Raw genomic sequence first — 14,614 nt, forward strand, 5'->3', positions numbered from 1 at the left:
CTCCTACCTGGTGCACTTGAGCTGGCAAGGTAATGAGGGAAGCACTCAGATCCTAAAGTTCTGGGGAAGGTACTGATGGGGGTGCTGGTTGCAGTTCTATGGGCTCTGGTGCTGTTCCATTTGGTTCAGTGCATTCCTACCTAGAAGAGCAGGTTCACTGGTCCCCTGTTAACTAGCATCAGAGCCAGGCACCCAGTCTGATTTCTTAGCTGGTGATATTTTAGATTCCAACTTGGTATCCTGATAATTGCTGGACTCTGGGGTCATGACAATAAGAGATATGAATTGTTTCTGTCAACATTCAGGCATATACATTTGCCCTGCATTATGATTCTGTGGCTCCTTTTGGGAGGGGAGTGTTTGTCCCCTTATACAAGGAAAAAATAGTAAAAATAGAGTTGGCTTTAAAAAAACCACAAATCTATTTTGTATATAATATAATATAAAAGCTGATTCATGTAGGTACCAGTTGCATGAATGGTGTCACATCCAGCAGGACCCTTAAGGAAATCACTTCTCTGCTTCTCTTTCAGCGGTGTTAAGTGGGTTAAGCTGTCACCACTTCATTATGTATTTATAGTCAGGTAAGCAAAGGTGATAAGTTTTAAATACAAACATGAACAATAGAGTGGGCATAAGACCATTTTCTCCACATATCAGCCATGTTGCTAATCCTATTCATTTCAGCCAGACAACATGCATTGTCCACAAACTCATGCAGGCATTAGGACTAGCTTTATCGTGACTGAGGTGGCAGCAGATGCTTTGGGGTGGGAAGCAGTGGCAAGTTGTTGGAGAGCAGCGTGGTGTGTCTCTCACACCCTAGCCTGCACCTCCCTGAGCTAGACTGCTGTCCTCATGTGTAGTGAAAGAGGCTGTCCCATCAGCAATGGTAAAATGAGATTAAGGGTAGAGACACACTTACTGTTCTGCCAGTTCCAGTGCATCTCCACCTCTCTTTTCTGAAAATGGGGGCACATAACACTAATCAAACCCTGCCCCTTTTTACTGTAAAATCTGGTGGGATCAGCCTGAGTGCATTTTTTTAATAGAAATTTTGGAGTTGATCGGCAGATCAACCCATTCCCCCTCCAGGTATGGCAAACTGAAATGCTTTGTTGTAGGCAACTAGTGTGTTCACAGCCTAAATCTGGATACCTTCTGAACATAGAATTGGAGGGGAGTGCCATCTTGTCCTTCACCTCAGGCAGCAAAATCTGTACCTTTTCTTCTGGTTAAGATCTAATTCCCCTATAATTCCTTTTTATATTTTACTCTTTCAAATGAACCTGGCCAGTGTAGGATATGAAATGGAAAGTTCATCTCTAAACATTTCCATAGGGCTCCTCTGCACACATGTAGATGGCTATTCTCTAGATTCAGTGCAAATCTAATTTCAACTCAGATTTAACATGTAAAAATATGGACTGAAATGTGAATAATGACAGCTCTAAAGCATGCATGTTTGCACTAATAAAAGTCTTTAAAAGGGTGCTGATTCCAAGGTTTTCTACTTTTTTCTCTTTTGAAAAATTACAGAATTGTATTTACTTTACTTTTTTTTTACTTGAAACCAAGATCTTGTCTTCCTTTGACACAGTGATGGGGAATCTGTTGCCCTCCAAATGATGTTGGACTTCATTCAACTTCCATCAGCCCCAGCCAGCATGGCCATTGGGCAGAGATGATGGGAACTGTCGTCCAATACATCTGGAGCTCCACAGGTTACCTATCCTTGTTTAACTTATCCTTATACCAATGAACACATAACTCACATATACAATTATTAGCTGGTTGTGTTGACCGCAGGAGCATTTAAGTTAAAGGTGACATTTCTGATTTAAGGCTGGATCTCAAACTTTTAATTAGGAAGTTCTGCTTTGGATATCTCTATATGAAAGGAAAAAGGAAGATTGATGGCTGAAATTAAAGAGAAAGATGTATAATTGGAAATCGGCTCAAGAATCTTACAGGCAGCATATTGAAGGCATCTATCATTCAGCCAGTGAACATTGTTTTAGGCATTTAGGACTAAAGGCCGAAACAGGTATTAACAGATTTGGGAGTCGAGAAGAGGAAACTTCAGAAAAGAATAAGGTTATAAAAGGGAACAGGAATTGATGATAACTTATTTCTGATTCTAGCTTTCAGAATCTCTTTGGGCATTCACAATCTTCATTTACAGTTCCCAAAATGTTTACCCTACAGACCACTTGAAAACTGCTGATAGTCTTGGTGGACTAAATGATTTTTCTACCTATTGTAGCAATGGTATTGCGCTGTGCTAGAAGCTGTATGATTTTTTAATTGTATTTTTATTGCTTCTTTTATTTTTTCTATTGTATTTTATTGTATTACATTTGCATTCTGTAGAATTCAAATTGTAATAAAATTACAATATAAGAAATAAAAGAAGCAATAAAGTACAATTAAAAATTTAAATGAGTATTTAATGCAGACATGTTGTGAACCACCTGAATGAAGCTCATGGACCTCTTGCAGTCCATAGACCATAGTTTGGGAATCCCTGATTTAAATTATAGTAATTATTTCTAATTTAACATAGCCTATTTATGCAAATCAGTGTCCCCTTTTTGTCTTCTTTGTCATTGATGCAGTTTCAGTTTTGGGGCTATCTGTAAGTAGCCACCCAAATGCAAACAATCCTATCTACCCAACAAGTATACTTACACAATGTGCTTTCAAACATTGATTCATTGCATACAACCTTTACATCCTATAGGTGTACTTTTAAAACCGTAATTTTGAAAGTCTGTAGAATATGAAAAGGTCAAAGAAAGGCAGCAGCTGGCTGCCATTATTTAATTGCTCCTGAGCAAAGAATGTGTCTAGTGCATTCAGACATTATGAATCTGGCACCATGTTAATTAAAGGGATAACTCCAGTTGATAGTATAATGTTAACAAGTAGCATGATCTCAGTGATGCAAATCTTTGCAAGTAAAAGTAAAAGTACCAGGTGAAATTGTTGTTTACTGGCTCTTTTCTGTGAGGGTGTTGTATTCAGAGATTCAGAATATGGTTTGGAACAAGTTGTCCAGGCCAGCTCATTTAAATCTGTTTGCCCCTATATATAACAACAATCCCTTGATACAGTTGGAATAGGAAGTACTTCATCATCATTATGAGGTATGAATGCATCATCCTACTTCTTTCCATAATTAATCTGGGAAACTGTTTTAAACAGAACTGCTTTCTCTGCTCTCTATTAACCGTTTTGCCCTCTGCTTCCAGTAATGAGAACACGGTATAACATTGTTCAGATTTCTTTTGTTCCTGATATATTTTAACACACACACAAAAGCATTTTCCCCTGGCAGCTGTGGATCTTTCCCTGTAGCATTTAATTCTTTAGTCATTTCCTACATTTCCCAGAATCTAATTTACATTAATTGTTTTCCATTCATCAGTTTTTACTGTATGTCACTGCTTCCACAGTTCTTCCAAATGCCTAACAAAAGTTACTTCAGTTTTGCAGAACACCATTGTTAAGTATCAAAATCCAGCCCGGTAGCCAACCTTCCTTAGACAGGGCAGCCACATTTCTAGGAAGCTCCCTTGTACTGAGTCAGACTCTTGGTCCATTTAGCTCAGGATTGTCTACGCTGACTGAAAATGGCTCTCCAGGGTTTCAGGCAGGGAGTATCTCCCAGCCCTACCTGGAGATGCTGGGGATTGAACCTGGAACCTTCTGCAAGGCAGATGCTCTGCCACTGAGCTACAGCCCTCATAGTCAAGCATTCAGGGAGAGTGGTGCTGAGAATAATATGCATAAAATTCTAATTGAAGTCAGTAAGACTGAGTCCTTAACTTTGTCAAATATTTACTTCATAATAGACTTCCTTTTGGAAACTTTTAAAAATGTAGAAGAAAGCTTATAAACATATAAGAAAGATTTCTAAATTGAAGGTTCACAATAACCTTTTCAGAGAGTACAAAAATGCATAGCACCTAAAAAGCATACTTTAGAACAGCTGCAGCTGTTGCAAGAAAAACCAACTTTGCTAAATGCTTGTGTGTCGCTCAAAGTCGCTGAGGCTGATTGATCCAAGTTAGAACCAAACATGGGAAAATCAGAAACTAGACCTGAATTACAGCCTAGGTGGCTAGCCAGCCAGCTAACTGTAGTGTGCATAGCAGTGTTTCTCTTCCTGTAGAGCTGTTTTCATCCTTTGCCATCAAGTACTCAAGAAGCAACAAGAAGAAAATAGCCACTGTGATTCTGAGTTTAGCGAGTGCTTTACAAGAGTAAAGGGTAATGTAGTGTAGATTTTTTTCCAGTTCACTTTAAGTTATCTTTTTTTTAACCCTTTAGCAAAAGCACACAATTCTGCTCTACTTATCATCAGGGCTGTGGAGTCGGAGTCATGGAGTCGGAAGCAATTTTGAGTGGAGTTGGTAGAAATGTACCGACTCCGACTTGATTGACAAAATATTTAAAATATAAATTCAAAATGTCAAAGAAGCTTCCCATGAAGTCAGCTGTAGTTGAGCATTTCACCATAACTCAAGATGGAAAACATTTTGTGTGTCAGTGTATGACACAGGACCCAGATGAAGACAAATGCTGTGATGACAAGATCAGCGCATATTCAGGCAGCGATAAAAATGCTCCTATGAGAGCTTCCAATTTAAAGAGACATTTACAGCCCTTTCCAGGGCTGTGGAGTTGGAAGCAATTTTGGGTGGAGTCGGAGTCGGACAGTAGAAAAATAGAGGAGTCGGAGTCGAAGGTTTGGCGTACCAACTCCACAGCCCTGCTTATCATAATAACTGCAGAATAAACAAACTCTTACTTCTGCTGGCAAACAAGCACGCTTCGTTATTGCTGCCTGCAACAACTGAAACTGAAAAGCAGACCAAGAAAAGTGCAATGGGTGGAATCTAACTCGAGCCCATAATACAAAGTTCTAATATTTAACTCTTCAAGGGTCATGTTACTATATACTCTGTTTTTTTCAGGATCATTTAAGTAATTATACAGTGATTGTGATCACAAAAAATCCACCCTCAATCAGAGTAAGTCTTGAGTGAGCAGACGTTTGGGGGCTCTTCCAGATACGGCTTTTGTTGTGCACTCACTCTGCCTTATTCCAGAGCTTGGAAAAGTTACTTTTTAAAATTACAACTCCCATCAGCCCCAGCCAGCATGGCCACTGGATTGGGCTGATGGGAGTTGTAGTTTAAAAAAGTAACTTTTGCAAGCTCTGCCTTATTCACTGAATTTTTCAGAGGATTCAATTCTTGAATTGCTCCTGTTCTTAAAATAAGCTGTCAATCTTCAAATGGAGGATGCCATGGTCTGTCATGTCACAAATTAAAAAGGTAATTTTCCAAAAATATCTTGGAGGGCCCATAAAGCAGAGCGCTAGGGGGGCGATGCACCCATTTGCCCCAGACCATCTCCAGTCCTTTTTTGTCCCTCACACAGCCACATTCTTAACTGCCCTTTTCCAACCAGCCCTCTCTGCCTGACTTCACCCAATATTCAATTCAACCATCCTCTCCACTTAACCTTCTCTTACAACAGGTTCATACTGAGCATGTACAGGGGAACACCCTTATAAAACCCTATTAACCAACACTGGCTATAAAATGTCTTTTTATTAAAAAATATTTTACACTAAACGAAAGTACATGCTAACACTGAATTTTTCAGAGGATCCTATTCTTAAATTGCTTCTGTTCTTGAAACAAGCTATCATTCTTTAAATGGAGGCTATCATTGTCTGTCATGTCACAAATTAAAAAGATAATTTTCAAAAACTCCTGGGGTGTGTGTGCACTCATTTCCCTTTCCTCCCTGGTTACAGGGCTGTCAAAACTTCTCCTGATACTGACCCATTCCCAGGTTTTTAACTGGAATATTAGGGGTGGTACGGCATACGCTGTGCACTCAGAACTGATCTTAAGGTGTATAAAATGCATGGAGAAAATGGGTAGAGGGAGGGATTTCTCCCTCTCTCATAATACTAGAATCCAGTGATGCTGAATGTTGGAAGATTCAGAACAGACAAAGGGAAGTACTTGGATGGCTTTAAAGGGGGTTAGACAAATTCATGGAGAATAAAGCTATCAGTAGCTACTAGTCATGATGACCTTATACTACCTCCAGCATCAGAAGCAGTAGGCATCCGGTTGGCCACTGTGAAAACTGAATGCTGGGCTAGATGGGCCTTTGGGTCTGATCGAACAGGATTTTCAAGGGATGGAAACATGCTGGCAAAACATGCTATGGTTTTATGCCCTATGAAAGCACTCTCACTCCTATTTAGAACATCGTTTTGATATGATGGACTAAAAATACAAAATTATTGCAACTGACTGGAGAGCTAAGCTGATGATGACAATACTTGGTTTTTCTTAAGTGTCACTGTAAACAAGGGAAACAACACTAATTAAGCATTGGAAAGAAAACTAACAGTGCAAATTAAGACAAAGATGATTGGACTCATAGCGAAGAACAAACTGAACATGAGCCAGCTATGTGACACTGCAGCACAAACGGCCACTCTCATTCTGGGTTGTAGAAATATTATACCCAAGGCTCAAGCAACAATTTTACAGCCACAAGAGTGGCTGTATACTATAATCAGCATGGATTTTTCACATTCCATAGTGTTAAATTGAAAATACCCCCATGCCATTATGATGCTTCCCATAAGCTCATATTTCAAAACAAAACCTTACAAAACCTTATAGCCCTGAACTCAGAGATGCTTGCTTAACAACCCTCTAAATTTTCATGGTGATACACAAAATAGAGAGAATCGAGAATTCAAAGTGTAAAAAGAGGGGAAAACCAGACCCCTTTTGGACTTTTTTCTGTCAGGGTTCTCATAATCTGTTGAAATTACTTAAAAATCAGCCTTGTTCACAGAGTACCTGCAATCCTATTTCTGACCTTGCCCCATATTCTGACCTTCATCTTCTGCAATTTAAAAGTTTAAAAATGCCTGCCTGATTTTTAATTAATTTAAGAACTTTTACATTGAAGTCTATTATAATGTCAGGCAAGCTCAGTAAGAACCAACTGCCAGTGTTCTAAAAGCCAGACTGACAATTGCTTAGATTGCCTAATCGGGGTCACACCCACACCAGACCTTTATTTCACTTTAGACAGTCATGGCTTCCCCTAAAGAATCCTGGGAAATGTAGTCTGTGAAGGGTGCTGAGAAGAGCCTCCTATCCCCCTGACAGAGCTCCAGTGGCCAGGGTGGTTTAATAGTCAGCTGCTCTGATTGAAGCTCTGTGAGGGGAACAGGGCATCTCCTAGCAACTCTCAGCACCCTTCACTAAATACACTTTCCAGGATTGTTTGGGAGAAGCCCTGACTGTCTAAAGTGAAATAAAGATCTGGTGTGGATGTGACGAGGGACAGCTTTGGTTTCAATTTGAGTGGGAGGCTATATGTGCCTGCTCTAGAATAAAAAGGTGGGGGAAACCCTGAAAAGAATGGTACTATTCACAGTGTTTTCCTTTTGGAAAGGGGCTTCCCCTCTGCCTAGTGCCCGTCCATGCAATCTCATCCCCTCCCCTTCCTCCCCCAGATCAGTTTCACCTATCCTAAGCATGATTACAGAGAGCCAGTGTGATGTAGTGGTTAGAGTGTTGGACTACAACCTGGGAGACCAGGGTTCAAATCCCCACACAGCCATGAAACTCACTGGGTGACCTTGGGCCAGTCACTGCCTCTCAGCCTCAGAGGAAGGCAATGTTAAAACCACCTCTGAATACTGCCTACCATGAAAACCCTATTCATAGGGTCACCATAAGTCGGAATCGATTTGAAGGCAGTCCATTTCCATTTCAAGCATGATAGCACAGAAGTAAATCCCACTGAACTCAAAAAGCATGCAAATGATCAAACCACCCTTCCCCTTCTGCTCCCTCCTATTCCCTCCCTCTTGCCCCTTCCCTTCCCCTCCTCCGTCATGGTCAGTTTTACCTATCCTAAACATGATTGCATGGGAGTAAATCCTATAAGCATGCAAATGATCAAACCTGCTCTCCCCTTCTCCTCCCTTTCCTTTTGCCCCTCCCCTCCCTCTTCTTTCACCCCTCCCCTCCTTCCGCTCCCCTCTCCCCCCTTCCTTCTACTCTCCCCTCCCCCTCCTCCTCCCCCATGGCCAGTTTTACCTATCCTAGCCTTGATTGCATGAGAGTAAATCCCACTGAATTCAACAAGCATGCAAATGAGCAGACCTGCCTTTCTCCTCCTTTCCCTCTCCTCTTTCTTTCTCTCCTTCCCTCTTCCTCTTCCCTCCAGTAAAAATGATTTCCTATAGGAAACTTCACTAAAATTGCAAAGTAAATCAAACATATTTAAAGTGACTATTTGAACTATAGCAACTGTTTTAATATTGTCGCTTCCTCCCTGCTAGAACAAGATCAGCACAGCACATGTCTTGTTTCTGTTATTTGGGCTGATTGCAGGTGTTGCCACCACACACCATATGCTCAGAGGCACATTACCAAATTCTTCCAAGCTACATAGGAAGTGGATTGGACTGTGAAAGACCAACCCAAATTGTGTTTGCATTTTGACAAATTTGTAGAGTAGTACAATATCTCAGAGAGGAGGTCAGGTCTCCTGCTCCCCAGGTGCATTCACTATAGCTGCCCAATTTTCCTGCTTTTTAAAGTTTGATAAAGATATGTTGGCTATAGGTATGTTCCTAAACTGCAAGGTTTTTTGCCTATTAGTGAATAATTTACCTGCACTGGCAAGGATACATATAGATTACTATGAGTACCACAGTTCTAGGAGCATGTTGCTAATGAGAAAAGATTTGGCGCTCGAGAGAAAAGAAGATAGAGAGGCAAAAAAAAAACCTTTAGCAGCAACTTGTAATTTTTTTAAAGGATGCTGAAATTGTCTTTGGTAAGGTATGACTCTTGAACAACAGAGACTCAAGAAAGTGCATGGTATGTACGTGAATCAGCTTTCTATTGAAATACTTGTAGTTGTACTTTTTGTATCAAGAATGCCCATAATCACATTTCTTCTAAGCAGGTGAGAAATCTTTCTCCTTGGCTAATGAGGACTGTGTCTGCTTAGGCCTCCAAAGAAAGCACAGTCCCTCCTTGACAGACAGGAATGTGGAAGAAGGCCTGCAAGGAAGTGCCAAATGTATACATTCAGCACCTGAGGAAAATCTCAGAGGTCACCAGCCCTCAGCAGATCCCTTGGAAGGCCAGGAGGCTAAACATCTGCCAGCTAGACTCTGTTCCTCAAAGCCATTGGTGTCAAGGCATGCCCCCCGCTGTGACAGATAACTGGTGAGTGATTTTGTAGCATGGCTGATAAAGGGTGCATGCCTAGCAAGGGAAAGAGTCCCGCATTATTAATGGGGATTTCTTCTAAATTTTAGAATTCAGTGTGCTGTCAAGTTAGATATTGAGCGGGGAACCATAGCTGTAGCTCAGGGATGGGGAACCTGTGGCCCTTCAGACATTGTTGGACTCCAACTCCCATCAGCCCCAGTCAGCATGGCTAATGGTAAGCGATGATGAGAGCTGGAATCTAGGAATGTCTGTAGTTTTCATAAAAATGTACTTTAACTGAAAACTGCAATCGTGGAGAGAGACTGAAAATGCCCGATTGGCTGATAGGATTATGACATCACTGCTCTGCTGGGATGGGGTTCACTCTCTGATTCCATTCCTTTTCTCAATTTGTCAAATAGGCTGCCAGTTCCTATTCACTATAAATTGTGTTCCACTAGTTATCATAATTCGCAGTTCTCTTTTTTCCATTATTTTTTCTGAAAAATTATATAATTTCCTATTACTCCTTATCCTGCTGTACATTTGTATAATGTATGCAGCAGCAGATTACAAAATTAATTATGTAAATAATTATGTAATTCTTGCCGCGGATTAAAAAAAACAGTGATGCTAACAGCCACGAACACACACACACAAAGTGGGAGCCTGTTCGATGAGACGAACTTGCAGGTTATCCCAGAATTCTATACCAAATCCGATTTTGTGAATATTCTACACCATCCCAATTCTCGGTCTCTACCTACCAACTCTGCTCCCACAGCTTCTGCTTCAGAAGTTCTGCTTTTGCTAGGCTAACTCTAAAATACATTTCTGGAATACCTTAACAGTTGCAGAAACAGTTTTTGTTCCTCTGCCACTGACTATGAATGTAGTTATGGAACCGATATGGAAATCTAAGCATTAGAAGGGAAATCCCACTGCTTGTTTCCACATAGAGCTGAAAGTTCAATAGAAGTGCTGGGTTCTTGACACCACTGGCAAGCAGGCCTTTTGACAACTCTATGACAGTCAAAAAGGCTACAGCAGTAGGGTTGCCAAGTTCATAGCCTGAGACTGATCCTGTATCTTTAGTAGAAGAGAAACCAAGTGCAGGTGTTCTTGCAACACTGTAATGGGAAAAACCACAAGGTGGAATTCTCCCTTCCCCATTACAGTGTTGCAAGAACACCTGCACTTGGCTGACTTTCTCTTCTCTTAAAGATACAGGATAAGTCTTAGGCCCTGAGCCTGACAACCCTATACATCAGAGCTTTTTCGTAGAGTGGGGAAGAAAACTGCATTTGCGGCAGGTTTGTCTCTCATGCAGGTATTGAGATAGCACAAGTACAGAATAAGTAAGATGGGAATCCTAAGTATTTAGTGTTTGAAGAAAAAACAGGCCCAGAATAACAACTCTCTTTAGAGATCCAGTTATCACACACACACATGCAGTGCACACACACATTGTGTGTGTTCAGACAGCAGCTCAAAGGTTAACTTGTTTCTGCAGACTTTCAGCAGAAATGGCTTTCTTTACATAGCTTACTGCATGTACTTTCATTCTAATTCATTGCATTTTATTGTGGATTGTGACTTTCGTGTTTGTGAGGGAAAGGGTGGGGTAGAAAAAAAATTCAACAACTAGAAAATAACACCAGAATGTTGCAGTTATGCTACACAGGCTCATGTCTCCTGATGGAGTGGCTGTTTGCCCTGTGGTCATTGAAAGGGGAAAGGTTCTCTTTGAGATGCTAAACAAATTACTCAGGTTGGGTTTATCAACAATGACCATGACTTTCAGCCATCTGCAGTAGCAGATGGCGTGGCGGGGTAGCGGCTCTCACCTAACCTACCAAGAGCTGACCTGCTACTGCTTACCAGGAAGGAGAGAGTAAAGCAGCAGGTCAGTCTGTGTAAACACTTGTGATGTTCCTATATTAATGTATATATGGTAAGTGTTGTTTTAGAAGATACATGGTAAGTGGAGTGAAAGAGGAGGGGGAGTGAATGGGCAGTAGAATGCGAGATGATTGGCTGAGTTTTTAAAATGGCTGAATGTATAAAAGGAAGAGTGAGAGTGGAATCGGGGGGGAGAAGTGGGTTGCTTGGTGGGGTTTAGAGAGTTGTTTGCCAGGAGGGAGGTGGAGTTCGGATTAGTATTGAGTAAAACCATATGCTTATGTGCCTTAAGAAGAAATCTTGTTAATCTTGTTAGCTTTGTTATCTGTAATAAATACTTAATTTGGTTTACCAAAGGCCTGATCCTTGGCTGGGGTTTCACAGACCAGAAGGGAGGGTAAGGTAATGACCAAGGCTGAAGGGAAACTGTAACAAATGGTGGCAGCGGTGAAGAGAATAACAATACCAGTATTCAGAGTCTCTGGGAATACTAGTATTGGGACGTTACTGGTGGTTGCCTAGCAGGGGGATCTGTTGAGATCTGTGCTAGAGCGGGGAGAGAAACCATAAGAGAGAGCGGTCCGGACTGGTGGAGTCCCTGGTGGTGCCTAGAGACAGGCACCACGAGCAGGTAGGAACCTGACACGGAGAGCCAGGGAAGGACACATCACAACACTCCAGCAGGCGGGCTGGACTAGCTCTGCCAGTGCATTTGCATGGAACCAACCTCCCTACTGCCTTGCCCCTCTCCCTCCCGGAAAGAACTGCAACTCACCTGTTGGGAGGTCACTGCTGCAGCCCCACCATGCCGTCTGCTGCTGACCATCTGGTTTCTTGGAGGTTCAGGGTGAGTAACACACTTCCCGATAACCCTTGATAAAACTTTTGAGAAAAGTGATGGAAGCAGTAGATGTTCATATCTCCAAATACTGGGTCCCTGAAATATTTAATTTAGGCAATTACCTGTACTATCTTGGCATTTTTACTCAGAACCAGGGCTTTTTTTGTGACAGTGCTCATTGGTATGGAGTACCAGCATCTCTTTTTTGCGGCCCACAGTAACCATTTTGTGCTGGCACTCACAGCACTTTTATCAAGGTATGAGTACTGGCACCTCATTTTTTTTTTTACCCCAAAAGCACTGCTCAGAACTAAGGATAAAACCATAAGTGTACATGATTATTAAACATGTTTTCAATTATTCATCGATAAAGGGGTGGCAGTGGTTTACTTTTTACACTTAAAGGACTGTGTAGGGTGGGGAGTCAAACCTGTTCCCCTAACTTAAGGGTAGAAATACACTCACTATTGTGCCAATTCCAGTGTATCTCCATTTCCGTCTTCTGAAAATGAGGGCACCCGACGCTAGTCAAACCCTGCCTCTATTTACTGTAAAATCTGGTGGGAACAGCTTGAATGCATTTTTTAAAAGATTGTTTCAAAGTGATTTCGCAACTGATCGGCAGATCAGTCTGTTCCTACTCCAGTTGCGACTAATGGAAATGCTTTGTTCTGGTGACTAGTGTGCTCACAGCATAAGCACCATAGTTTTAAACATTTACTCCCTGGCAACTTGTCACAGTGTGTTTTGTATGGATAAGTTCTCATACCCCAGCAGCTAAGTAAAGAAGTTGCTGACAATAACCAGAATGTGTAAGATTTGTAAGACTCAACATTTATGGGAATGTACAGACTGTGTATTGTACAATGTATATCATGAAAAATCTGCAATAAAAAAATTTACAAAAACATGTATCTGTGTATTCTGACAGGTATTGTATGGGCATTAAATATGAAGCAAATTACATAGAATATGGATAGAAAGCACAATAATGGTAGTTGTAATTAGCAAAGACATTTCAAAAAGCCTTCTAAGAATACTCAAGGAGCTAGCCTTTCTTACATAAAAAAGTGCTAATCCAAGTTTATTTTCTGAGTTTTCCCAAAGCTAAAAGGTTGAAACCTTCCTTATTGTATTGTGGGCAATTTGTATGAAAATAATATATCAGAGAGGTGTCCTTAGGTAAGAAATCTGCCAAATTTCAGGAGGACTGATGCAGGGCTTTTGCACTGGGCATCTTTTAAAGTTGATTTTTGAGGAGAACTAAAAGGGATTCATTTCCCTTCCTGCTGTTTTGTAGGCAACAATTATAGTATGAAAATGGTATACACTGAAAAGATGACCCAAGGAACGTAACCTGCAAAATATCAGAAGGATAGCTGGAGGGGCTATAAACTTCTGATGAATGAAAAAAAACAGTTTTAGGCTTGTGTTCTGATCAGTTGACACCAAAAATAACAGAAACTAAGTGCAAAGCTGATTTGACAGGCACGGATGTGTGAGGCGTCTGGCACAGAGGCAGAAGGACTTGAAAGTCCAGCATTTTCCAAAGAAGCACCACTTCCAGAACTAGCAAAGTGCACCAAACAGACCAGTTCAGATCGAGGTGATACATTATTGATTGGAGAACCCTGGTAAAATAATTCCCTCTGATTAGAAACTAGACATGTTAGTCACAAAAGAGCTTTCCCTCACCTCTATAGAGTTTTCCTTATACGGCAAACTTGGGGGGAAATGTTTTGCTTTTACTTTTCCCCCATGTCTGAATATGCAAAGTATCCTGAATCTCTTCGGTTGCCCCTGCTTCACTTCAGGGCACTTTGGAGAGATCCCATTTTGGTTCGGACAAGAATCTTTCCAAAGTAGGGATTGTGTGAATCTCATGTACATTCCTAATATCCATGATGAGCTCACTTCTGGTCTCAGAGTGAGCTGGGGGAAAATGTTAAGGCAATTGTTGGAGATTGGGGCTAACTGCTGAAACAATTCCCAAGTATTTCATTATAGAATGAATGCCCTAGAGCAGTGATTCTCAAGCCCTAAGAGGTGGCTAGGTGTGCCTCAAATATTATGAAAGTATATTTTAAAAATGAGAAGAAACCCATTTGTATAGGGTAAGTAATAGTTTTCTATAGTTTGTTATTTTTATTCATAGTTTAAAATATATTAATATATTTTTAATTTTGTACACGAAGTGCGCCAGAAAATTTTTATATGTTTTACAGTGCGCCACGAACCAAAAAAGTTTGAGAACCACTACCCTAGAGAGCTGAATGAGACAGTTGACCATTCCGTGTGAGTGGCTGTCTCAAGTTTCAGGCCGATTATAGCAGAAAATTCAGCAGTGGTTTTGCAAAAAGCAAACTTTATCTAAGCACTAGAATTTCACAAAATAAAATGTTTACCTGCAACTTCTTAGACCTAGCCACATTGTCATCATTATTGAACATTATTATAAATTGTCTAAAATTTTCTAAACATTGTACACATGTGAAAAGATAAGACAGTGCCTGCTGCCAGGCTCACAATCTAATAGACATGATACAAAAGGAATGAGGAGCGAAGGGGAAGAGAGCATTGGAAG

General features: G+C 40.9%; 1 protein-coding gene across 3 annotated transcripts in view; it reads left to right on the forward strand.

The window, feature by feature from the left end:
• The window catches only part of LOC133385416 (galactosylgalactosylxylosylprotein 3-beta-glucuronosyltransferase 1-like), a 94,896-nt gene that overhangs the window by 46,062 nt on the left and 34,220 nt on the right, over window positions 1–14,614 (forward strand). For 2 of the 3 annotated variants that reach the window (XM_061628386.1, XM_061628388.1), the window contains exon 3: window positions 9,037–9,302. The gene's annotated coding sequence lies outside the window, so the exon portion shown is untranslated. The remainder of the gene's footprint in view (window positions 1–9,036; window positions 9,303–14,614) is intronic. The other variant, XM_061628387.1, reaches the window with a different exon arrangement.

Source organism: Rhineura floridana, chromosome 5 (assembly GCF_030035675.1).
Source record: "Rhineura floridana isolate rRhiFlo1 chromosome 5, rRhiFlo1.hap2, whole genome shotgun sequence".
NCBI classification, from domain to species: Eukaryota; Metazoa; Chordata; class Lepidosauria; order Squamata; family Rhineuridae; genus Rhineura; species Rhineura floridana.